Source organism: Artibeus jamaicensis, unplaced genomic scaffold, assembly GCF_021234435.1.
Source record: "Artibeus jamaicensis isolate MK-2021 breed Jamaican fruit bat unplaced genomic scaffold, CSHL_Jam_final scaffold_614, whole genome shotgun sequence".
Taxonomy (NCBI): Eukaryota; Metazoa; Chordata; class Mammalia; order Chiroptera; family Phyllostomidae; genus Artibeus; species Artibeus jamaicensis.
The window spans coordinates 8283616-8310794 of NW_026522050.1; the positions used below are offsets into that span (position 1 = coordinate 8283616).

Genomic DNA, 27179 nt, shown 5'->3' on the forward strand with positions numbered 1-27179 from the left:
CGCCCCTTGTTCCCCACCTCCCTGATGTATTATTTTGAGTGTCTTGGTTACTTGAGAATCAATTACACTTATACAATCTTCGTAAGGCCTTATTCAAACGCTCTCCAAATGAAACTGTAAGAAATTAGAGAAATTTCCCATTTGAAAGAAGTATGAAACTAAATAGCTGCTTTCAAATATGGTATTGAGAGCTCTGACAAATGCCCCCACTTGGGACTAAAGTATTTATTCTGCCACCACCTTCCTGAACCAGAACTTAGGGAATGTGTGGTGCAACATAACATTTTGTCTTCAGTTGATGGAAATGCTTCACATACTTATGAGTTTGTTGTGTTCTTTTCTCATTAGTCCATATGACTAGGAGTAATACTTTCTGGTGCCAATTTGATGATAATTATAAACCTGGGTACTGAAATGGTATGACAGTACTCGATAATGAGATTATGAACTTGAAGTGGAGTTGGTGGGGGCTGTGAATTATACACATGGATTAGGTTGTCTTCCATATGAAAAAACACATTTAAAAATATTCTCCTGTGAAACTAAAAGACCAAATTTGACAAGTGCTAGGCCTCACTTTTCATACTAGATTCTTCTCAAAAAATCTGAATTTTGACTTTTGAGATACTATAGAATCAAACAGCAAAAAACAAGCCTTCTTTCATGATACCCAAATAACATAAGAGCCAAGGAAATTATTTGCCTGTAAATGTTCATACACCCAAGAGTAATGCTCAGGAAACAAGAAAGATAAAGCTCCTTCTCTCCCAATTGGACAAGATTTCCACTTTCTTCCTTTCTCTCTCTTCATCATGCATTGTTCTCTGTCCTTCCTTCTTTCCTGACCACTTATTTCTGCTGCCAAACTCCCTACTGTCTCTTCCTCTCCTTAGTGAGGAGCAGTGGGAAGACCCCCAAAGAGCCACTGACTCACTGACAGTGCTGTCTTGTCCAAATATCACTCTCCTCCCTCCCTCACCACACACAGAATTAATTTTGAGAGGTTTTCCAAGAGACAGTGTAGGATTTCACTGATGTTTCTAGCTTTTATTGCAATTGGAGGGTTCCTCAGTGTAGACACCCCCCAGTGAAGGAGGCTCAGGCACAGATTTCCAGAGGAGTAATTTCTCAGAACATCTTCTCTAATCATCGGCTTGGAAAGATGACAACCTTCACTCTGTAAAGTGCCCAGGCCCTAAGGATTAGCTCTGATGACTGCATTCATAAGGATGAGAGAATGAAATGTAGGGGGAAAATATTGGTGCATATACATACATGCATGACACATACACTTATTCTGTCATGTGTCAGTACTTTTCTTTCCTAAGAAAAATTTGTATAGGAAGCTAAGTTACCTAATGAGTATGACCAAATGTTGATAGAATTCAAGCAAGGGTCATCCTAGGTTGCTCAAAATGATTATGGGCTTTAAGTCATAACCATATTCTAATGCAGTCCTCTCAGATTTCTTCTTTATTTCCACAAAACAATGTTTTACCTTGCCTGCCCATGAAACAAAACAAAGATATTAAGGAAGTGTACATAAGAGTCCCCACATCTGTTTTTTTTTAAACTTTTTTTATTGATTATGCCATTACATTTGTTCTATTCCTCCCCCTCCATTCCCCTCCACCCTGCATACCCCTCCCCCACCATTTCCCCCTTTAGTTCATGAACACGTGTCTCAAATTCTTCAGATTCTGTATTTCCCCCTATTATTCTTACCCTCCCCCTATCTATTTTCTATCTACTGTCTATGCTACTTATTTTCTGTACCTTCTCCCCCCTTCTCCTCCTCCCACTTCCCTGTTGCTAACCCTCCATGTGATCTTCATTTCTATGGTTCTCCTCCTGATCTAGCTGTCAGCTGATTTCTCAAAAGAGACCTTACAGGCAAGAAGGGGCTGGAAAGAGGTATTCCAAGTCATGAAAACCAAAGACCCACTTCGTTTTTATTAACTGAAGTCATACTTTGTTACACCATAACACTTTCATGGCATTTTCACCTCAGCATTTCTCAATGTATAGATCAGAGGGTTGAGCAAGGATGTCCCAATTGTATTAAAAAGAGCCACCATCTTGTCTACTGGAAACGTTATTGGAGGGCAAGTATATTATGAACCAAATACACATGAATCCAAAAAATATGACAACCACAATAAAGTGGGATGTGCATGTGGAAAGGGCTTTTCACCTTTCTTCTATGCTGTGGTTTCTCAGAGAACACAAGATGACAACATAGGGATAAGCAGGATTATAAAAATCACCATGAAAATGGCCCCCACTATTAGAGACAACTAGCAAATTTATCACATATGTGTCAATGCAGGCAAGTTTCATCAAGGGCTGCAAGTCACCGAAATATCACCGAAATAGGGGTCAGTCACATTGGCACCACAGAAGGGCAATTGCAAAGCTATGAAAATCTGTGCTGAAGAGTGGACACAAGATCCCATCCAGGCCGGAATCACCAACACACCACAGACTCTCTGGCTCATGATGATTGGGTATTGCAAGCACTTACAAATGGCGATGTAGCAATGAAAGGCCATGAGGATGAGCACAAAGACCTCAATGCACCCAAATAAGTGGACTGTGAAAACCTGAGTCTGTACTCATTGTAGGAAGTGGTCTTCTTCTGGAAAGGGCATTCACAATCAATCTGGGGGCTGTGGTTGTACAGAGGCAGACATCAGAAGAGGACAGATAGAACAGGAAGAAGCACATGGGATTCCCAAGGGTCTTGTTGTTTTAAAAGCCACTACAATGAGAAAGTTCCCCTGACAGTGTTGTTAGGTAAAGAATCAAGAAGACCATAAATATTGCTTTGATCAATAACAGAGATCAAACATAGAGATGATCTCCCTAAAATCAAAAATGTTCTAAGAGATAAAATTATGGATAGATGTTGGACAACCATGAAAGTCCATCGTATAATTCTACTTTCTTATATTTTCAATAAGCAAAGAGAAATTTGGGGGACAAAACACGCAAACATAGCTCCTGACAAGATGGATACATTGCATCAGACCAATATTTTCAGGGGTTTTATCACTGAACTGATTCATGTATCCTAACACTCCTTTACTTTCCTTACTCCCTCATCTGGGAATATATCACAGTAGTAAAGAGTGTAATTTTCCTTTCTTTCATTCTCACTTATACCTGTAGAAATTTTTTTAATTTATTTTTATTGATTATGCTTTACAGTTGTTCTATTCCCCCCCTTCATTCCCCTCCACCCTACCCCCCATCCCCCACCATTACCCCCCCCTTTAGTTTATGACCATGTGTCTTGAGTTCTTTAGATTCTAAATTTCCCATACTATTCTTGCCCCCCATCTATTTTCTATCTACTGTCTATGCTACTTATTTTCTGTACCTTCTCCCCCCTTCTCCTCCTCCCACTCCCCTGTTGCTAACCCTCCTTGAGATCTTCATTTCTATGTTTCCACTCCTGATCTAGCTGTCCCCTTAGTTTGCTTTTGTTTCAGGTGTGGTTGTTAACAACTGTGAGTTTGCTGTCCTTTCACTGTTTATCTTTTTTAACTTCTTTTTCTTAGGTAAGTCCCTTTAACATTTCCTATAATAAGGGCTTGGTGATGATGAACTCCTTGAACTTGATCTTGTCTGAGAAGCACTTTATCTGTCCTTCTATCTAAATGAAAGTTTTGCTGGATAGATCAATCTTGGTTGTAGGTGTTTGGATTTCATGACCTGGAATACCTCTTTCCAGCCCCTTCTTGCCTGGAAGGTCTCTTTTGAGAAATCAGCTGACAGTCTGATGGGAACTCCTTTGTAGGTGACTGTCCCCTTAGCTCTTGCTGCTTCTAGGATTCTCTCCTTCATTTTAATCTTGGCTAATGTAATGATGATGTGCCTTGGTGTGTTTCTTCTTGGGTCCAACTTCTTTGGGAATCTCTGAGCTTCCTAAATTTCCTGGAAGTCTATTTCCTTTGCCAGATTGGGGAAATTCTCGCTCTTATTTCTTCAAATAAGTTTTCCACTGGTGGCTGTTCCTTTCCCCCTCTGCTACCCCTATAATTCAGATGTTGGAGTGTTTAAAGATGTCCTGGAGGTTCCTAAGACTCTCCTCATATTTTTGAATTCTTGCTTCTTCATTCTTTTCTGTTTGGCCATTATTTGCTTTCTTCTGGTCCACTCCATTGATTTGAGTCCCAGTTTCCCTCTCATCGCTATTGGTTTCCTGTGCAATTCCATTCATTTCAATTAGTTTCACCTTCATATGTTTGTCTAATTTGTGGCTAAAATCCAACCAGTTCTGTGAGGATCCTGATCACCAGTGTTTTAAACTGTGCGTCTGAGAGTTTTGCTATTTCTTCATTGCTTACTTTATAGGCTCTGGGGAATGGGATCTTCTTGAGCCATTTTTGGTCTGTTTGAGCTCCTTAAGTATGAAGAGTGGAGCCTTGGATTCCCAGGTCACTGGTTTGTGACTCTGTATGTGGAGGCGGGGTCAGAGCAGGGAAATGGCGGCGCCCTCCCCGCTGCTTGCCCTGGGGCTGCTGGCTCTCATCCAATCACCCACTCCCTCGCTTGTCTATCCACACAGGAATAGGGGACCACAGTCAACCCACAGCCCTGCCCTCGCTGTTTCCCCACGATTGCTTGCTGAGTTGCCCACCAGGTCCAACGCTGCACCTCGATTCTGCGTGCCTGAGTCCATCTGACCAAGTTTTCCGTGCATACCCGCTCTGCCAGCTGCTGGTTTCGCCCCTCTTACCAGTCAGGCTGAAGAATTTGTTGTTATAAGACTTCCGAAAAGTTCAATTTTTTTGTGTTCTGGCTATGTTTGCTATTGCTATTATTTAGTTGTCTCTAAACTAGGTTGTGTGAGGAAGCTACATCATCTCCACCTATGCCTCCATCTTGGCGGAAGTCCTACCTGTAGAAATTTTGAACCAGTTCAAATATATTTGATAATACATGTCTCCCCCTTTTCTCCCACATAGACAAATGCCTCTATCACCTATTTGCCTAGATTGCGTGTGTGTTATTTCCACTGGATGACACAATCATGGATTATATATTATTCTTGTTGTATAATTTTATTATTCAAACAATTTTCACTATTGTTATTCTCATATTCACTGCACATTCTTTTGTAAGGTAAGTGTACCTATGTGCCTGGTCCTTTCAATGTGGAAACTTTGACCGGTGTATCAGAAATGTTTTCCACTTAGAGGTGAGTAGAAATTTATTTTCCTTGCTTGTCTTATTTCACTTAGTATAATGCTCTCCATTTCTATCCATGTTGTTGCAATGGGTAGAAGTCTTTCTTTCCTTCTGCTGCACTAGTATTCTATCGTGTAATTATATCATAGTGTTTCATCCACTCATTTACTGGGGAACCAACAAAATAAACAAACGAGCAAGCAAAATATAACCAGAGACATTGAAATTAAAAAACAAAATGACAGTAACGGAGAAAATGCTGGAGGAGATAATGGGGGGTGTTGTCAGGAACTTGTATAAAGTACTCATGGACTAAACCAAACAGGGGTAGAATCAAAAGTGGGGAGTGGGGATGGCTGTGGTGAGGGGCAGTGTCAGGGGGCAAATGGAGACAACTGTGCTTCGAGAATGATAAAAAATAAATACATAATAAAGGAAAGAAGGAAGGAAGGAAGGAAGGAAGGAAGGAAGGAAGGAAGGAAGGAAGGAAGGAAGGAAGAAAGGAAGGACATTTTTCCAAGTACAGTTAGGTTAAAACTAGAATGGGGTACTACTAGATAGCTTCTCTCCAGCATTCACCAACCATGTCACATAAAAACAGCACACCCATTTCATGTAGATTTTATGAAGACTTTCTAGGATCAGGTATATCTTAGAAAGCAAAAATCCTGAGCCCTCCAAGAAGAACAAATTGTTACCTTAATTTTCCATTCTAATTCAAGAATCGGGTTCTATATACTACCTGGTGAAGCAAATACCAAACCAGAAAATAGATACCTAAATGAATAAGAGTGAAGAAGAAGCAAGAGTAGAGAATGGGTGAAGTGAGTACAGGAGAGAAAAGAGAGTGAAAGTGAGCAGAAACAAAAAAATAATCAGAGGGTAGCATACAGATAGAGAGAGAAGGAGCAAAGAAAATATTAGGGAGGATAGTTTGATGCAAGATTTCATCACAGAACTCAATTTCTGTCTCTATTACCTACTGCAATATCATTGCCCCTAGACAAGAAAGAGGGTGCAGTTAGGAATCATGGACAAGGGTTCTTGAAAACCCAGGTGTGGAGAAATAACAGCCCCATCCTATTGTCATCCTAAATGTCTACAAGTAAGGGGTCCTGCAAAACAGAAACTTCTACCAATTTAGCCTCAATGCCATCTATGGCTTATTGGCCCCCTCAGGGAGCAGACATGCTTTTGAGAGTTCTGATACCAAGGAAAACTTAGGGGAACCTAGACCACTCTAACTCTTCACTGCAGGAACTACATTCAGCAGCTCCATCATGTCTTAGAACACACACCGAGTGTAGACTCCATCAAATCAGTCTCATCTTTCATCACAAACTACAATTATTCTACTCCACATATTCTTCATGGCATTTTTTCACTTCCCTATTCCTGATGGTGTAAATGAAAGGATTGAGCAATGGCGTTAGGATGGTGTAAAATATTGTCACCATTTTGTCAAAAGAGAAAGTGGATGGAGGTCGGGCATAAGTGAATATGCAGGGGACAAAGAACAAAACCACAACAGCAATGTGAGATCCACAAGTGGAGAGAGCTTTTCGCTGTCCTTCAATACTGTGGGTTCTCAGAGACCACAAGATGACACCATAGGAGACAAGCAACAGAGAATATTATGATGCACATAAACCCACTGTTGGCCACCACAAAAAAGCCAAAGACATGAGTGTCAGTGCAGGCCAGCTCTAGTACTGGGTACAACTCACACATAAAATTATCGATGACATTGGGGCCACAGAAGGGCAGCTGTAAAACAAAAGAGAATTTGTATTGTGGAATGCAGGAAGCCCCCTGTCCAGGCCACCCCCATCAGAATGCCACAGAGCCTCCAGTTCATGACAGAAGAGTAGTGCAAGGAGCTTGCAGATGGCCACATAGCGATCATAGGCCATAGCTGTGAGGACAATCATCTCTGCAGCACCAAAGAAGTGTCCAGCAAAGAGCTGGGTCATGCAGCCCTCAAAGGAGATGGTTTTCCTCTCATACAGAGAGTCTACAATTATCTTCGGCCAGTGACGGTGCAGAGGCAGGCATCCAGGAGGGACAAGAAAGCCAAGAAGAAGTACATGGGGGGAGCCCAGGAGTGCTGGGCTGCTGATGGACAGCTAAAGAAAGTGTAGCAGTTGCCACCCGAGAGTTGTCATGTAGCTCAACAAAAATATAACAGATTCTATTTTCTGGACATTGGATTCTGTGAGCCCAAGAGAACAAACTCAGTAACAAAACTTTGGTTTTCCATGATTTCCAAAATATGCAAAATGCCGCCAGACTAAGCATATAAAATCTCCAATTATGAAAAAATAATTCACCTGGGACCAGTTTGCTTGATGCCATTTATCCACAGTCATTCAACAATTGGTACATCTACGTTAAAAGCTGATTATATGCTTCTGTTGTAAAGAGTCAGTAAATTAGACAATTGTGGTAGGCTATAGTGGAATGTTATGCAGCAGAGAGAGAGGAGATAAATTATTCAATACTTTAAACTGGCTAGAGCTTGTATGCAGAAGAAGTATTTATACAGAGTAGGGAAGAGACAGTTTTTATCTACCCACTACCAAAACAGATCAACTTTTCCTGAAGTGAATTGTTTATGAGGATGCTGAAGGCATATCCACACTGAGCCAGAGAACTTGTAATTTACTGGTCATGGCTGCCATTAGTATGGAATGGGAATGGGGTGATCCGCATGCCATCACTGACCGGGGAGATGAACATATCTATAAAGAGAAGAACAAAGAACTCCTAGTTTAGGAGTCATCGGCAAATCATCACTACACATTCAATTTTTTTAACTCTGAACTGAATTGGGCCTTTTAAGATGAATACAAAAAGCATACTGGCAGCTATGAGAGGGGAGGTGGGTTAGGGGATTGTTGAAAAGGTGAAAGGATTAAGAAAAACAACTCATGGACACAGAAAATGGTGTGGTGATTGCCAGAGGGAAGAAGAGGGGGCACAGGGGTATGTAGAAGAGGTTAAAGGGTGAATTAATGGTGATAGAAGGAGGCTTGACTTTGGGTGGTGAACACACAATACAATACACAGGTGATGTATTATAAAACTGTACACTTGATGTCTATATAATTTTTTATTAATCATTTTTCCCACCTGTAAATTCATTTAGAAAGCAAAACAAAGAAGATGAGTTAATTCATTCCCTCTAAAAGAAGAAAGCTCTATGGAAAAGCGCCTAGCTCTACACTAACATGTACAAGTATGCACATGCTGAGTTGGGTCCTTTCTTCATTCATCATTTAAAAAAATAAGAATGGGTGTTTATGAAAAACATTAATACCTACCTACTTAAGGGTATTGTCAGCTGACACAAGTGAACTAATGTAAAGAAAGCAGCCATTGAAGAAATAGTCCTAGAAAACAGTCCATGTTATATCTTTTTATCCCTATTTTCCTGGAAGACAATCCATGCTGAAAAGAAGAAATTGTCAAGGAACATACTGTCTGGAATTTAAACACAGACTCCCAGCTACAACACTTAAGGATTCCTAATGAACCAAGAGACAGAGGAGCAGAGACTGGCCCTTCTTTGCTTCATGCACCAGTGGAAATCAAAGTCTTCTGAGTCTTTTGCTCATCCTTGAAGGAGGCTCCTTGATGACACAGAGCAAGTGATGTAGATTCAGAAAGTAATAGTCCAATTACTACACATACAAATTGTGTAACATCCACATGGGTAAGGAATAGAAACAATATGTTGAGTTTAGCTAGAGTCTTGGACATTTTTATATATTTAATAATTATTTATACTATGTGCCCCATCTGATATTGTACAACTTGTCATTTATATGACTTTGTATTGCAAAACTAAGTATGTTCATGTATAACCTTCCTGCTCATCCCACAGGACTACGAGGAGTGTCAATTTGACAAAATGTAGAAACTTGCTTATGGTAAGTGCTCTGGCCAATTTTAGTAACTATTCCCTTTACTTAGTAAGACAGTCACCTTACCCATGAGTTATCCAGATAAGTACTCCAATTTATTAACTATCGTCTATAGCTACACATCAGACTTTCAAGAATGGTTGTGTCCTCACCACTACATACAACAGAACTTTATGTCCCAAAGTGTGTGTACATATGCATAAAATCTGTTTGTTAAATTGGTAAATAAAATAATAATGAGGCTTACTGTGAAACCTAAAAATAACCTGATCTTTGTGAAGACCATTCAGAGTTAACAAAAGCAATTTATAATAAAGATATAATTCTTTAGGATAACCTTTCTCTTTTTTCTTACTTTAAAATAACCATTTCCATTACATTCCCCAACGTACTAGACATTCTTAAACAAAGGTGTACTTTGAACACCATATTCAACAACAAATTATCACGCAGAAAATCAGAGTATAAAGCAAACACTATAAGGTCACTGGATCAGTCAACAACCATTTGTTCAAAAGTAAATGATACCAATGTATGATCCAGCAGTTATCAGCTTGTCATCAATGAACATAGTGGGCATATGTTCTTTCAAATTAGTATTTTGGGTTTATTCAGATAAATTCCCAGAAGTAGAATCACTGAGTCATAAGGCAATTCCATTAGTAATTTTTTGAAGTATCTCCATGGTGTTTTCCACAGTGGCTGCACCAATCTGCATTCCCATCAACAGTCCCCAGGGTTCCTTTTCTCCACATCCTCATCCTCACTAAAGGTACATTTAAACCATGGAATACTGCTGGGATGTAAAAAATGAGAAAAGCTTACCCTTTGCAACAGTATGGATAGACTTGAAGAGCATGATTTTGAGTGAAGTAAGCCAGTCAGGAGAAATGGGCAAGTACAATATGATCCCACTCATATATGCAATCTAATAAATAAATGAATGAACAAACAAAATACAGACTCATAGATAGAGAGAAAAGGCTTACAGCTGCTGGAGGTGAAGGCTGCTGAGGGAGGGAACTGAGGAGACTGACAAAAAAGAAAAAGACAAGATAGAACACTCATGGCCACAGCCAACAATGTGGTGATTGTCAGGGAGAGGGGAGGTTTGGAGGAGGGTGTGGTGAAGGAAAGTATGGGAAGAATAAATGATGACAGACAAAAACTAGAATTGAGTGCGGAACAACAATACAATGTACACGTGATGTGTTGTTGAATTGTGTACCTGAAAATCGTATCATTTTGTTAACCAGTGTCACCCCAATCAATTCAATAAAAAGGGGAAAAATTATATCAATTCTTAAATTGGAATCAAACTACTTGATTTCATATAATCCTTTCAGAAATGTTTTAACAAATATTTTCAGGATTGTAAACGTGTTTCTAATCCTTTTTTTAGAACACAAACCTAAAAAATTTTCTAAAGGTGAAATGGGGTAATGTAAGTTCTATAACTGAAGATGATGCATGTCTTTTATAACAATAAAAAATTTAGAAGTATATAAATGTTCAATAATAGGAAGATGTTTATGCAAATCAGATTACTAAAAATTAAGATGCTGTGAATGCTAAATAATATGAGGACATAGATGGTGAGGCATGTTTACAATATAATAAATGAGACATTTTAAAAAGTGTAATAATTCTGCTTCTTTGCACAAACATACTAATGTAATTTTAAATTCTAGAACAGAACATATGATAGACTTACTTTCAGTATGTGGATTTAACATTAAGGATCAAGCTTAAGCCCTGACTGGTGTAGCTCTGTGGGTTGAGCGTCATTCTGCAAACCAAAAAGAATCAAATTTAAAACCCACAATACCCACAATATCATCCTCCATCTGAACTGTTAAAAACAAAGGAGATGGGATTTGAGTATAATTTTATTATCTCCAGTATACTTAATTTGCATTAGTGGAACTAACATGCTAACACACATACAATCATACACTCAAAATCATAAACTAATATAAATCTTCCATGAACAGCGATATCATTGGCCCAGCCCTTCCCAGTCTCTATACTCACTTTGAAATTAATTTGAAGTTCATGCATTTCTACAGGAAGCAGCTGATTCTGTTCATATTTTTCCTAGAATATTCCAAGATCTTTCCTTTCTTCATAGCCATGTATTTTAAAATACTGGAGCTGCACCAGATGGTGCAAGGCACCTCCCAGTCATGGACTCTGGGCCTTAAGTGACCTCGTGGGCTGTAGCCTTGGGAATTTGGCCTCCCCACTCTCCCCCAGTACCCACTATTTCTTTCTCATAAATTTTCTCAGCAAACTGATGCTAGCCTCAGTTGTTCCAAAACAATAAAAATTCCTGTTTCAACATCAAAATACACATAATATTCAAAACTATATAAAATAGAGAATTAAAGGACAGTGACCAGAGGGCAGAGGAGAGATAATTTCAGGGGGAAAAAGGGGAAGGATTTACAGGAACTAGTATAAAGACACATGGGCAACAACTAAAGGGGGTGGGAATGAGATGGGAGTAAAACACAGAAAACTGTACTTGAACAATAATTAAATTTAAAAAAAGAAAAACTAGTAGTAAGGTTTTCAAAGTAGTACTTTGTAATTGTATTTCAAGCAGTGAATTTTAGATGCATTTATATGTACCTCTATGTGTTTATCAGTCACATTTTGCATGTATTTTTCTAGTAAATATAATTATTAAAATTAAAAAGGATAGACTAAAACCCAATTTAAACTATTCTCCTAGTTAAGTTCCTTAAATCCATTGTATTCTTTCCTTTAGCATAAAGATTTATTCTCTATCTAGCTAATTGTGTTCCTTTTTGAGTATCTGAAAAAATGTTCTCCTCTGACTTCAGAGCCCTTTCTCTCCTCTCCATAATCCTCTGCTGTTGTCCCTAAATGTCTCAACTGGTACACCCTTATTCTTTCTGGAATTTAAAAAAACATAAAAGAAAACATAACCTTTCTCTATGTCCACCTATGTCCTTCCTGATAGATGCCTGAACCTTCTTTTTTCTATTGCCCTAGCAATTTAGTTCATTTTAATACAGAGACAAAGCCACGACCAATAGCACTAAAGCATTTGCAGTTCAGCCATGTAACTATTCCTGAACAGTTCTGATCAGCAGAAAGCTGAGGCTACTTATGACATCAAATGCACTTGAGGAAAATTAAGTGAACCTATTTTTTTAAAGAAATATTTATTGAAAACTCCCAAAGTCTGGCAAAATACATAAACTTACAGATCTAAGAAACTGTGCAAATCACAAACAGGATAAAGTCAGAGTACTTTATAATTGCACTTTTGAAAACTCGACTAAGTCTCGAAAGCAGCCAGAGACAAAAGACACATTACCTATGAGGAAACACCAAATCAACTGACTGTAGATTCCTCGTCTGGAATCGTGGAGTCCAGAAGGAAGTGGTGCAGTGTTTTTTTCTTTTTTTTAATTAATTTTATTTAGTTATTTTTCAAGTACAGTTTTTTGTCTATTTTTCCCATCCCAGCCTCCCCCGCCCCTTGCTCCCCACCTCCCTCCCATTTCCACCCCCTTAGTTCTCGTCCCTGTGTCCTTCCCATTTGTTCCTCCAAATCCCTCCCCCTTTTTTCCCTTAACTTCCCTCCCCTCTCCCCTCTGGTCACTGTCCCCTTGTTCTCTATCTCATTGTCTTTATTTTTTTTCTGCTTGCTTGTTTGTTTTGTTGTTTAGCTTTCTGTTAAAGGTGAGATCATATGGTATTTTTCTTTCAGCACCTGGCCTATTTCACTCAGCATAATGCTTCCCAGTTCCATCCATGTTGTTGCAAAGGGTAGTAGCTCCTTCTTTCTCTCTGCTGTATAGAATTCCATTGTGTAGATGTACCACAATTATTTGATCCATTCATTTACAGACAGGTACCTAGGTTGCTTCCAACTCTTGGCTATTGTAAATTGTGCTGCTATGAACATTGTAGTGCATAGGGTCTTTGAAATTGATGTTTTAGGATTCTTGGGATATAATCATAGCAGTGGAATTTTGCTGGGTCAAAAGGAAGGTTGATTTTTATTTTTCTGAGAAAATTCCATACTGTTTTCCATAATGGTTGTACCAGTCTGCAATCCCACCAACAGTGAACTGGGGTCCTCTTTTCCCCACAACCTCTCCAAAATTTGTTGTTTGTTGCTTTGTTTATGATAGCCATCCTCATCAGTGTAAAGTGGTATCTCATTGTGGTTTTAATTTGCATCTCTCTAATGGCTAGCAATATTGAGCATCTTTTAATCTGTCTCTGAATCCCCTGTATGTTCTCCTTTGAGAAGTGTCTGTTCAAGTCCTTTTCCCATTTTTTAATTGGGTTCATTGTCTTCTTAGAGTGGAGTCATGTAAGTTCTTTGTATATTTTGGAGATTAACCTTTGTCTGTGGTATCACTGGCAAATATATTTTCCCATACAGTTGGTTGTCTTGCTAATTTAATACTGTTTTCTTTATCCATGCAGAAGCTTTTTATTTTGATGAGATCCCATTTGTTTATTCTTTTCTTTATATTCCTTACTCTAGGGGACATATCAGTAAAGAAGTTGCTGCAAGAAATATCTGAGATTTTCTTGCCAATGTTCTCCTCTAGGACTTTAATGGTGTCACGGCTTATATTTAAGTCTTTTATCCACCTTGAATTTATTTTGGTGTATGGTGTAAGTCTGTGCTCAAGTTTCATTTTTTTGCACGTAGCTGTCCAGTTCTCCCATCACCATTTGTTGAAGAGGCTAACTTTACTCCATTTTATGTTATTGCCCCCCTTTGTCAAATATTAATTGACTGTAGAGAGTTGGGTTGATTTCTGGGCTCTCTGTTCTGTTCTATTGATCTATGTGCCTGTTTTTATGCCAGTACCAGGCTGTTTTGATTACAGTGGCCTTGTCATAAAGTTTGATATCATGTATTGTGATCCCTCCTACTTTGTTCTTCTTTCTCAAAATAGCAGCAGCTATTCGGGCTTGTTTATGGTTACATATAAATTTTTGAAGTGTTTGTTCTATGTCTGTGAAATATGCCATTGGTACTTTCATAGGTATTTCATTGAATCTGTAAATTGCTTTGGGTAGTATGGACATTTTGATTATGTTAATTCTTCCAATCCATGAGCATGGTATATGATTCCATTTGTTTGTGTCTTCCTTGATTTCTTTCTTCAGTGTTGTGTATTTTTCTTCATACAGGCCTTTTACCTCCTTAGTTAGATTTATACCCAGATATTTTATTTTTCTTTTTGCTATATCAAATGGGATTTTTTTCCTTGATTTCTGCTTCAGCTGATCCATTGTTGGTATACAAAAATGCATTCTTTTTCTGGATATTGACTTTGTAATCCGCTGTTTTGCCAAATTCATTAATTACTTTGAGAAGTTTTTTGGGTAGAGTCTATAGGATTTTCCATGTACACTATCATGTCATCTGCAAACAATGACAATTTTGTTTCCTCCTTTCCTATTTGGATGCCTTTTGTTTCCTTTTTTTGCCTGATTGCTGTGGCTATAACTTCCAGTACTATATTGAATAGAAGTGGTGAAAGTGGACATCCTTGTCTTGTTCCTGATCTTAGTGGAAAAGCTTTTAGTTTTTGCCAGTTGAATATGATGTTGGCTGTAGGTCTTTCATATATGGCCTTTATTATATTGAGGAATGCTCCCTCTATTCCCACTTCCTGAGTGTTTTTATCATAAATAGGTGTTGTACCTTATCTAAAGATTTTTCTGCATCTATTTTTTAATTTATATTTTATTTTAAATTTTTTTATTGATTATGCTGTTACAGTTGTTCTATTCCCCCTTTCATTCCCCTCCACCCTACCCCCCATCCCCACCATTATCCCCCTTTAGTTTATGACCATGTGTCTCAATTCCTTTAGATTCTATATTTCCCATGCTATTCTTGCCCCCCCCATCTATTTTCTATCTACTGTCTATGCTACTTATTTTCTGTACCTTCTCCCCCCTCTCCTCCTTCCACTCCCCTGTTGCTAACCATCCTTGAGATCTTCATTTCTATGTTTTCACTCCTGATCTAGCTGTCCTTTTAGTTTGCTTTTGTTTTAGGTGTGGTTGTTAATAACTGTGAGTTTGTTGTCCTTTCACTGTTTATGTTTCTTTAACTTCTTTTTCTTAGATAAGTCCCTTTAACATTTCATATAATAAGGGCTTGGTGATGATGAACTCCTTGAATTTGATCTTATCTGAGAAGCACTTTATCTGCCCTTCCATTCTAAATGAAAGTTTTGCTGGATAGAGCAATCTTGGTTGTAGGTTTTTGGATTTCATGACTTGGAATACCTCTTTCCAGCTCCTTCTTGCCTGTAAGGTCTCTTTTGAGAAATCTGCTGACAGTCTGATGGGCACTCCTTTGTAGGTGACTGTCCCCTTAGTTCTTGCTGCTTCTAGGATGCTCTCCTTCATTTTAATTTTGGCTAATGTAATTATGATGTGCCTTGGTGTGTTCCTTCTTGGGTCCAACTTCTTTGGGACTCTCTGAGCTTCCTGGATTTCCTGGAAGTCTATTTCCCCTTTGCCAGATTGGGGAAATTCTCCTTTATTATTTGTTCAAATAAGTTTTCCACTGGTGGCTGTGCCTTTCCCCTTTCTGGTACCCCTATAATTCGGATGTTGGAGCGTTTAAAGATGTCCTGGAGGTTCCTAAGACTCTCCTCATTTCTTTGAATTCTTGCTTCTTGACTCTTTTCTGTTTGGCCATTATTTTCTTTCTTCTGGTCCACTCCATTGATTTGAGTCCCAGTTTCCTTTTCATTGCTATTGGTGTCCTGTGCAATTCCGTTCATTTCAATTAGTTTCGCCTTCATATATTTGTCTAATTTGTCGGTATAATCAACCAGTTCTATGAGGATCCTGATGACCAGTGTTTTAAACTGTACGTCTGAGAGTTTTGCTATTTCTTCATTGCTTAGATCTATGGGCTCTGGAGCTTTGAGATATTCTTGCAACATTTTTGTTCTGTTCTGGCCCTTTAAGTGTGAGAAGCGGTGCATTGGACACCCAGGTCGCCGGGTTGTGACGCTGTATGTGGGGGCGTGGTAAGAGCGGGGAAATGGCGGCCCCCTCTGCTGTTTCTCACAGCTGGGTGATGATTAGCGTCTTAGGTGGTTCACCTGGGCCGGGCCACTCAGAGTTGCTGGGTTATGACTCTGTATGTGGAGGTGGGGTCAGAGCAGGGAAATGGCGGTGCCCTCCACTGCCACTTGCCCCGGGGACCCGCCAGGACCCGCTCCAACCGCCCACTCCCTCGCTTGTCTATCCACGCACAAATGCACGACCACAGTCAACACGCAGCACCGCTCCCCCGCTGTCTCCCCGTGGTCGCTCGCCTCGTGGCTCGCTCTATCGCTCACTAGGTCCAACCCTGCGCCTGGATTCTGCGCCTGAGTCTGGCTGACCGAGACCTGTGCAATCCCGCTTCTCCAGCCGCTGGTTTCGCCCCTTACCGGTCAGGCTGAAGAATTTGTTGTTAACGGACTTCCAAAAAGTTCACTTTTCCGTGTTCTGGCTATGTTTTCTATTGCTAATATTTAGTTGTCTCTAAACTTGGTTGTGTGAGAAGGCACTGCACATCCACCTATGCCTCCATCTTGGCGGAAGTACTTTCTGCATCTATTAATAAGACCATGTGGTTTTTGTCTTTGCTTTTGTTTATGTGATGTATTACATTTACTGATTTGCAAATATTGAATCACCCTTGCATCCCTTGGATGAATCCCAGTTGGTCATGGTGTATGATTTTATTGATATATTGTTGGATGGGATTTGCCAATATTTTGTTGAGGATTTTAGTGTCTACATTCATCAGCGATACTGGCCTGAAGTTCTTTTTCCTTGTTGTGTCTCTATCTGGTTTTGGAATTAGGATGATGCTGGCTTAATAAAAAGAGTTTGGGAGTTTTCCATCCTTTTCAATTTTTTGGAATAGTCTGTGAAGAATAGGGGTTAGCTCTTCCTTAAATGCTTTGTAGAATTCTCCTGTGAACCCATCTGGTCCAGGCTTATGTGTGATGGGAGTTTTTTTATTACTGCTTCACTTTCATTTGCTGTTATTGGTGTATTCAGGTTTTCTACTTCTTTTTCATTGAGTTTTGGAAGATTATATTTTTCTAGAAGTGTGTCCATTTTCCCTAGTTCCTCAAATTTCTTGGCATACAGTTCTTCATAGTAATTTCTTACAATCTCTTCTATTTCTGTGGTATCAGTTGTAATCTCTCCTCTTTCTTATCTGATTGTGTTTCTTTGGGTCCTCTCTCTTCTTTTCTTGATGAGCCTACTTAAAGGCTTGTCTATTTTGTTTATCTTTTCAAAGAACCAGCTCCTGGATTCATTAATCCTTAGAATTGTGCTTTCAGTTTCTATGCCATTTAGTTCTTTACTGATGTTGGTTATTTCATTCCTTCTACTTGCTATGGGCTGTCTTTGTTGTTGTTCCTGGAGTTCTTGCAGGCGTAAGGTTAGGTTGTTTGTTTGAAATGTTTCTGTCTTCTTTAGGTAGGCCTGTATTGCTATGAACTTCCCTCTCAGGACTGCCTTCACTGTGTCCCATAAGTTTTGCGTTGTTGTGAGTTCGTTTTCATTTCTTTCCAGGAACTTTTTTATTTCTTCCCTAATGTCATTCTTGACCCATTCATTGTTTAATAGCATTCCATTCAGTCTCCATGATTTTGGGGGTTTGGGGTTTTTTCTTTGGGGTTGTTTCCAATTTCATTCCCTTTGTGGTCAAAGAAAATGCTTGGTATGATTTCAATTTTCTTGAATTTGTTGAGGCTCATTTTGTGTCCTAACGTGTGGTCTATCTTTGAAAATTGAACCTCCAGAATCTTGAGTCTGCATGTCCTTTAGCCTACAAGAAATTCCTTAAAAGTGAAGAGCTCAATAATGTGGCCTAATTAAAGATAGATTTACCGTAATCTTGTATTGCCATTTAATAATTCAATGTGAAGATTGGCAGGATAGGGTGAATAGAGGAATAAGTGAGCACAGAGGTTTATTAGGGCAGTGAAACTACTTTGTAGAATATAATAATGATGGGTTTCTGTCATTATACATTTGTTCAAACTCACAGAATGCACAAAACCAAGATAGAACCCTAAGATAAACTATGGACTTAGGTGACTGTGAAGTGCCAAGGTCGATTCAACAAGTATAACAAATGTACTTCTCTGGCAGAGGAAATTGATAATTGGAGGAGGATGTGCATATGTATATGAGGCTTTGTATACTTACACAAGGTATATGGAAATTCTCTGTACCTTCTATTCAACATTGCTGCTAAACATAAAAATGTTCTAAAAAATAAGCCTTCGATTTTTAAAAAATTCACTGTCGCTTGTTAGCTGATGTATAGACATTTATACACATATGCCAAGCATCTCTCTAAGGTGTTACTCCTTAGGGTCATAAGCTATATTGAGGCAATGATGGTGATGTATTGTTTAGAGCAGCCTTAGTTACAGGTGCCTGGACTCCAGCCCTGCCTTTGGCTCACAAAGCAGGGAAGGAAAAGTAGATTCCCTGTTGTAAATGGACAACTGTGGCCACTATCTCCTTCCAACATGGACTCATGGTCTCCAAGGCTGATGCAATGCTTTAATTATTTAGAATGATTGGTGCCAAAACTACTTCAACACTAACAGGCACTTTTTTAATCAACCCTCCAGTGATATCTTCTTGTAGCAACCCAAGATGTTTTGGCAAGAAGCTTTGGTGATGAATCTTACTATTGAGCTACTGAAAAGGGCTCCTACTTGCAGACACAATTCCCCCAACATAGTGAATTGTCTGAAGATACTACATCAGCCACCTTGAATGGTATCTCTGGGTCCAGTGCCTTGCCCTGTCATGAACTATGTCTGAGCCCTCTTTCCTTTCTCCCTGCCATTGAGGTCATGCCAACTCTCTGCCTTTACACAAAATACCTTCCTGACATCCCTCTCCTCACCTTCCTGTCATTCAGAGCACCAGCACACCACTATTGTTTGTGTATATACATAGTTTTTAAGGTCACCATTTTAGTGTGTGAACAACTGTTTATCAAATATGAATACCTAGTAAATTTTATAAAAACCTTCCCTGAAGTTCAGCTTCAGCCTTAACATTCAGCCCAAATGATTTATCAGCCCAGATTATTTACCAGCCTAAACTTCAGCATTTGAAAGGCTGAAGAGCTCATTGCCATTTCAGGGTCACTTGTGACATTTCTGCCCATCAGGGATATGACAGCATAGGTTACTGTCACATCCAATCAGCATAATGTTTCTGTTTACAAATCATTCATGCATTCAGATTCATTGCTCATATGTGAATATTTTCTCTCAAATATTAGTGAACAGTTTAGTCATGACTTAGAGAGAATGTCTCCTTATTTGTTTTATTATTTTCACTTTGGTTTCCTTTTGCATATGATACATGAAGCAGATGGACATGCAATATCTATAATGGGAACACTAACTTCTTTTCCAAAATGTGAGCTCAGACACAACAACCACAGCTCAGCTGCAAATAACAGGAAGTCATGTCATGAACAAGCACAAATAAGGTTACAAAGAAAAATAAGCCCTGGCTGGTATAGCTCAGTGGATTGAGCGCGGGCCTGTGAACCACACGATCGCGGTTCGATTCCCAGTCAGGGCACATGCCTGGGTTGCAGGCCGGTTCCCTGCAGGCCAGTTCACAGCAGGGGACGCACAAAAGGCAACCATACATTGATGTTTCTCTCCCTCTATCCTTCCCCCTCTTCCCCTCTAAAGATAAATAAATAATAAAATATTTTTAAAAAAAAAGAAAAAGAAAATTGAACCAATTTTTCTTCATTTATCTTTTTAACCTAACAAACATTTTTGATAAAAAATGGAATCCTATCTCTTTTGCTTGCTTCAAGCTAATTAATTTTGTGAATAGGGCTTGCACAGTTCTGTAATAGTAATTGTGGGTATGAATGCGCATACACATATAATTTCTTTTTTATATTTGTTATTATTTTTATTTTATTATTATATTTTATTATTGTTCGAGTACAATGGCCTGCATTTTATCCCAGCCTCTCCCCGAGGGGAGAAATTCACGAAATTCATGAAGCTTCCTTAGTTCTCATTTAGACACAAATAAACATTTTTTCACACTGCAATAAATTTTAAGAAATACCAAGAGGTATTAATTGATGTATTATTTTGAGTGTCTTGGTTACTTGAGAATCAATTACACTTAACTACAATCTTCCTAAGGCCTTTTGCAAATGCTCTCAAAAAGAAAGTGTAAGAAATTAGAGAAATTTCTCATTTGAAAGAAGTATGAAACTAAATAGCTGCTTTTGAAATGGTATTGAGAGCTCTGACAAATGCCCCACTTGGGACTAAAATATTTATTCTGCCACCACCTTCCTGAACCAGAACTATAGGGAATCTTTAGTGCAACATCACATTTTGTCTTCAGTTGATGGAAATGCTTCACATATTTATGAGTTTATTGTGTTCTTTTCTCATTAGTCCATATGACTAGGAGTAATACTTTCTGGTGCCAATTTGATGATAATTATAAAGCCGGGTACTGAAATGGTATGACAGTACTCGATAATGAGATTGTGAAGTTGAAGTGGAGTTGGTGGGGGCTGTGAATTATACACATGGATTAGGTTGTCTTCCATATGAAAAAACACATTTAAAAATATTCTCCTGTGAAACTAAAAGACCAAATTTGACAAGTGCTAGGCCTCACTTTTCATACCAGATTCTTCTCCGAAGACCTGAATTTTGACTTTTGAGATACTATAGAACCAAACATCAAAAACAAACCATCTTTCCTATTACCAAAATAAACATAAGAGACATGGACAATTATTTGCCTGCAAATGTTCATACACCCCAAAGTAATGCTCAAGAAATAAGAAAGAAAAAGTTTCTTCTTTCCCAAATGGACAAGATTTCCACTTTCCTTTTTTCTTTCTCTATCTCCATAATGCATTGTTCTCTGTCCTCCCTTCTTTCCTGACCTTCACTTATTTCTGCTGCCAAACTCTCTACTGCCTCTTACTCTCCTTAGTGATGAGCAGTGGGAAGACCCCAAAGAGCCACTGACTCACTGACAGTGCTGTCTTGTCCAAATATCACACTCCTCCCTCCCTCACCACAAACAGAATTAATTTTGAGAGGTTTTCCACAGACAGTGTAGGTTTTCACTGATGTTTCTAGCTTTTATTGCAATTGGAGGGTTCCTCAGTGTAGACACCCCCAGTGAAGGAGGCTCAGGCACAGATTTCAGTAGGAGTAAGTTCTCAGAACATCTTCTCTAATCATCAACTTGTCAAGATGGCACCTTGACTCTGTAAGTGTCCAGGCTCTAGGGATTAGCTCTGAAGACTTCATTCATGAGGACGAGAATAAAATGTAGGAAAAAAATTAGTGCGTATACACACATGCATGTACATACACTTATTCTGCCATGTGTCAGTACTTTTCTTTCCTAAGAAAAAATTGTATAGGAAGCTAAATTACCTAATGAGTATGACCTAATGTTGTTAGAATTCAAGCAAGGGTCATCCTAGGTTGTTCAAAATGATTATGGGCTTTAAGTAATAACCATATTCTAATGCAATCCTCTCAGATTTATTCTTTATTTCCCCAAAAGAATGTTTTACCTTTCCTGCTCATGAAACAAAACAAATATATTAAGGAAGTATACATTAGAATTCCCACATAGTTTTATTAACTGAAGTCATATTTTGTTACACCATAACACTTTCATAGTATTTTTCACCTCTGCATTTCTCAATGTATAGATCAGAGGGTTGAGCAAGGATGTCCCAATTGTATTATAAAGAGCCACCATCTTGTCTACTGGAAACGTGGTTGGTGGGCAAGTATATATGAACCAAATGCACATGAACCCAAAAATATGACAACCACAATAAAGTGGGATGTGCATGTGGAAAGGGCTTTTCACCTTCCTTCTATGCTGTGGTTTCTCAGAGACTACAAGATGACAACATAGGAGATAAGCAGGATTGTAACACTCACCATGAAAATGGCCCCACTATTAGAAACAACTAGCAAATTTATCACATATGTGTCAATGCAGGCAAGTTTCATCAAGGGCTGCAAGTCACAAAAATAGGGGTCAGTCACATTGGGGCCACAAAAGGGCCATTGCAAAGCTATGAAAATCTGTGCTGAAGAGTGGATACAAGATCTCACCCAGGCCAGAATCACCAACACACCACAGACTCTCTGGCTCATGATGATTGGGTATTGCAAGCACTTACAAATGGCGATGTAGCAATGAAAGGCCATGAGGATGAGCACAAAGACCTTGCTGCACCCAAAGAAGTGGACCGTGAAGACCTGAGTTATGTACACATTGTAGGAAGTGGTGTTCTTCTGACCAAGAGAATTTACAATTAATCTGGGGGCTGTGGTTGTACAGAGGCAGACATCAGAAAAGGACAGATAGAACAGGAAGAAGTACATCCCTGGAATTCCCAAGGATCTTGTTTTAATAGTCACTATAATGAGAAAGTTCCCTGACAGTGTTGTTAGGTAAAGAATCAAGAAGACCACAAATATTGCTTTGATCAATAACAGAGATCAAACATAGAGATGATCTTCCTAAAAACTGCTGTCATTAATAAAAAAAAGTCATGAGATAAAATTATGGACAAATATTGGAGAACCATGAAAGCCAGATCATATCATTCTACTTTGTTATATTTTCAATAAGCAAAGAGAAGTTTTCAGGACATAAGACATGAACTTAGCTCCTGACAAGATGTACGCATCACATCAGACCAACACATTCAGGGGTTTTATCACTGAACTGATTCATGTTTCCTAACACTCCTGCACTTTCCTAACTCCCTGATCTGGGGGTACATCACAGTAGTGGAGAATGTAATTTTCCCTTCTTGAATTCTTACCTTTACCTGTTCAAATTGTAAACCAGTTCAAATATATATGATAGTATAAATCTCCTCTTTTCTGCCAGATAGACAAATGCCTCTATCTCCTTTTTGCCTATATTGCTGTGTGTTGTTTCAACTGAATAACACAATCATAGATTATATATCATTCTTGTTGTATAATCTTATTCTTCAAACAATTTTCATGATTATTATTTCATTTGACCTGCACCTGCACATTCTTTACAAGGTAAGTGTGCCCATTTACCTGGTGCTTTCAATGTGGAAAATTTGACCTGAGATACAGAAATGTTTTCCACTTATAGGTGAGATCATATAGTATCTCTGTTTCACTGGTTGCCTTATTTCACTTGGCATAATTCTCTCCAGTTCCATCCACATTGTGGCAAAGGGTAGGATTCTTTCTTTCCTTCTGCTGTGTAGTATTCCATTGCGTAAATGTATCATAGTTTTTTGATCCACTCATTTTCAGGGGAACCAACAAAACAAACAACCAAGCAAAATATAACCAGAGACATTGAAATTAAGAACAAACTGACAATAACAGGAGGAAATAATTGGCGAGGAGAGAAGAAGGTTGTCAGACACATAGAAAAAGTACTCATGGACCAAAGCAAAGAGGGGTAGAATCAAAAGTGGGGAGTGGGGATGGCTGGGGTGAGGGTGAGTGGTGGGGAGGTAAATGGAGACAACTGTACTTGTACAACAATAAATACATAAATAAATAATAAAGGAAATGAGGAAGGAAGGGAGGAAGGAAGTAAGTTTTTCCAAGTACAGTTAGGTTAAAATTGGAGTGGGGTACTACTTTAACCTCTCTCCCTAGCATTCACCATCCATGTCACATAAAACTTTCGTGGAGATTTTATGAAGACTTTCTAGGATCATGTAGATCCTGGAAAACAGAAATCCTGAGCCTTCCAAGAAACACACAAATTTTTACCTTAATTTTCCAGTTTAATTTCTGAATCAGGTTCTGTATACTACATGGTGAAACAAATATCAAAGAAGAAAATAGATACCTAAATTAATAACAGTTTAGGAGAGGCAAGAGTAGATAATGAGTGAAGTGAGTACAGGAGAGAAGAAAGAATGAAAGTGACCAGAACCAAGGAAAGAAGAATCAGACAGTAGCATAAAAACAGATAAACAGGGGAGGAAGCACAAGGAAATATTAGGGAAGATGGTTTGATGCAAGATTTAATGACTGTCTCTATGACCTACTGCAAAATCGCTGCTCTAAAACAAGAAAGAAGGTGTAGTTATAAATAATGAACAAGGGTCTTGAAAACTCAGGTGTAAAGAAAGAACGGCCCTACCCTATTCTCATACTAAATCTTTTCAAGTGAGCGGTTCCTGCAAGACAGAAACTTCTGCCACCCAGCCTCAATGCAATCTATGGTTTATTGGCCCACAGGGATCAGAGATGCTTTGAGAGTGCTGATACCCAGGAAAACTTAGGGAACCTAGACCACTTTAACTCTTCATTGCAGGAACTCCATTCAGCAGCTCCATCATGTCTTAGAACACACACTGAGGGTAAATTCCATCAAATCAGGCTCATCCTTCATTACAAACTACCATTATTCTACTCCACACATTCCTCATGGCATTTTTCACTTCTCTATTCCTAATGGTATAAATCAAAGGATTGAGCAAGGGGGTTAGGATGGTGTCAAATACTGTCACCATTTTATCAAAGGAGAAAGTGGATGGAGGTCGGGCATATGTGACTATGCAGGGGACAAAGAACAAAACCACAACAGCAATGTGAGATCCACAAGTGGAGAGAGCTTTCCACTGCCCTTCAATACTGTGGGTTCTCAGAGACCACAAGATGACACCATAGGAGGCAAGCAACAAAGAGAAGATTATGATGCACATAAACCCACTGTTGGCCACCACAAAAAAGCCAAAGACAAGAGTGTCAGTGCAGGCCAGCTCTAGTAATGGGTACAAGTCACATATGAAATTATCGATGACATTAGGGCCACAGAAGGGCAGCTGTAAAACAAAGAGAATTTGTATTGTGGAATGCAGAAAGCCCCCTGTCCAGGCCACCCCCATCAGAATGCCACAGAGCCTCCAGTTCATGACAGAAGAGTAGTGCAAGGGCTTGCAGATGGCCACATAGCGGTCATAGGCCATGACTGTGAGGACAATCACCTCCACTGCTGCAAAGAAGTGTCCAGCAAAGAGCTGGGTCATGCAGCCCTTAAAGGAGATGGTTTTCTTCTCATGCAGAGTCCACAATCATCTTTGGGGTGATGACGGTGGAGAAGCAGGCATCCAGGAGGGACAAGAAAGCCAAGAAGAAGTACATGGGGGAGCCCAGGAGTGCTGAGCTGCTGCTGATGGTCACCACAATTAGCAAGTTGCCCCCGAGAGTTGCCATGTAGCTCAACAAAAATATAACAAATACTATTTTCTGAACGTTTGGATTCTGTGAAAGCCCCAAGAGGATGAACTCACTTACAAAGCTTTGGTTTTGCATGATTTCCAATGAACAGCTAAATGCCACTAGAGTAAGCATATAAAATCTGCAATTATGAGAAAAAGAAAAATTCACCTGAGACCAGTTTGTGATACCATTGTATCATAGTCATCGACCAGTTGGTGCATCCATGTGAAAAGATGATTACATTCTTCTGTTGTAAAGGAGAACAGAAAATTAGAAATTTGTTGAAGGCTATAGCGGGAGATCAGGCAAAAGTCAGGAAAAGAGAAATTATTCAATATTTTCAGGTGGCTGGAGTTTATGTATAGGAGAAGTACTCATATACAGTAGGGAAGAGAATAGTTTTTATCTCCACTGTCAAAGCAGATCGCTTTTCCTGGAGTGGATTGTTGAGGGGGATTCTGAAGTCATATCAACACTGAGCCAGAAAACCTGAAATTTAGTGGTCATTGCTGCCATCAGTATGAAATGGAAATGGGGTGACTCGCATGCCATCACTGACAGTGAGATGACCTTATCTACAAAGAGAAGAAGAAATAACCCCTAGTTTAAGCGTCATTTAAAAAGCATTGATACTTATCCATTTTTTTAAACTCTGAACTGAATTGGGCCTTTAAGATGAATACAGAAAGCAGACTAACAACTACCAGAGGGGAGGTGGGTTGGTAGATGGTTGAAAAGGTAAAAGGATTAAGAAAAACAACTCATGGACACAGACAATAGTGGTGATTACCAGAGGGAAGGAGAGGTGGGCACAGGGATATGTAGAAGAGGATGAAGGGTGAATAAATGGTGATACAAGGAGGCTTGACTTTGGATGCTGAACCCACAATACAATACACAGGTGATGTATTATAGAGTTCTACATTTGATGTGTATATAATTTTATTAATTATTGTCACTCCAATAATCTCATAAGAACAAACAAAACAAAAAAGATGAAATAAATAATTCCCTGTTAAAGAAGAAAGCTATATAGAAAAGCACCTAGCTCTACACTAACATGTAACAAGTATGCACATGTTGAGTTGGGTCCTTTCTTCATTCATCATTTTAAATAAGAATGGGTGTTTATGAAAAACAATAATACCTACCTACTTAAGGGTATTGACAACATGCCAAAGTGAACTAATGTAAAGAAGGTAGCTGTTGAAGAAATAGTCCTAGGAAACAGTCCATGTTATATCTCATTCTCTCTGTTTTCCTGGAAGACAATCCATGCTGAAAGAGAAAACACCAAGTAACATGCTGGGTCTGGAATTTAAACACAGACTCCCAGCTACAACACTTAAGGATTCCTAATGGATCAAGAGACAAAGGAACAGAGCTGGCCCTTCTACTGTCTTCAAGCACCTGTGGAAATCAAAGTCTTCTGAGTCCTTTGCTCATGCTTGAAGGAGGCCCCTTGATGACACAGAGCAAGTGATATAGATTCAGAAACTAATAGTCCACTTACTACACATACAAACTGGCAACAACCACATGGGTAAGGAATAGAAACAATATGTTGAGTTTAGCTAGAGTCTTGAGACTTTTTCACATATTTACTAATTATTTATTCTATGCAGCCCCATCTGATATTGTACAACATGTCTTTTATATGACTTTATTGCAAACTAAGGATGTTCATGTATAACCTACCTGCTCATCCCACAGGATTATGGGG

At 39.0% G+C, this 27179-nt stretch overlaps 4 pseudogenes; all 4 read right to left on the reverse strand.

The window, feature by feature from the left end:
* Positions 1-1965: 1965 nt before the first annotated feature.
* On the reverse strand, positions 1966-4708 carry LOC128626495 (olfactory receptor 4C11-like; annotated as a pseudogene).
* Positions 4709-6520: 1812 nt separating this feature from the next.
* LOC119040527 (olfactory receptor 4C15-like) lies at positions 6521-7456 on the reverse strand (annotated as a pseudogene).
* A 14398-nt stretch (positions 7457-21854) lies between these two features.
* On the reverse strand, positions 21855-23943 carry LOC128626496 (olfactory receptor 4C11-like; annotated as a pseudogene).
* Positions 23944-24615: 672 nt separating this feature from the next.
* On the reverse strand, positions 24616-25642 carry LOC119036420 (olfactory receptor 4C15-like; annotated as a pseudogene).
* Positions 25643-27179: the final 1537 nt, after the last annotated feature.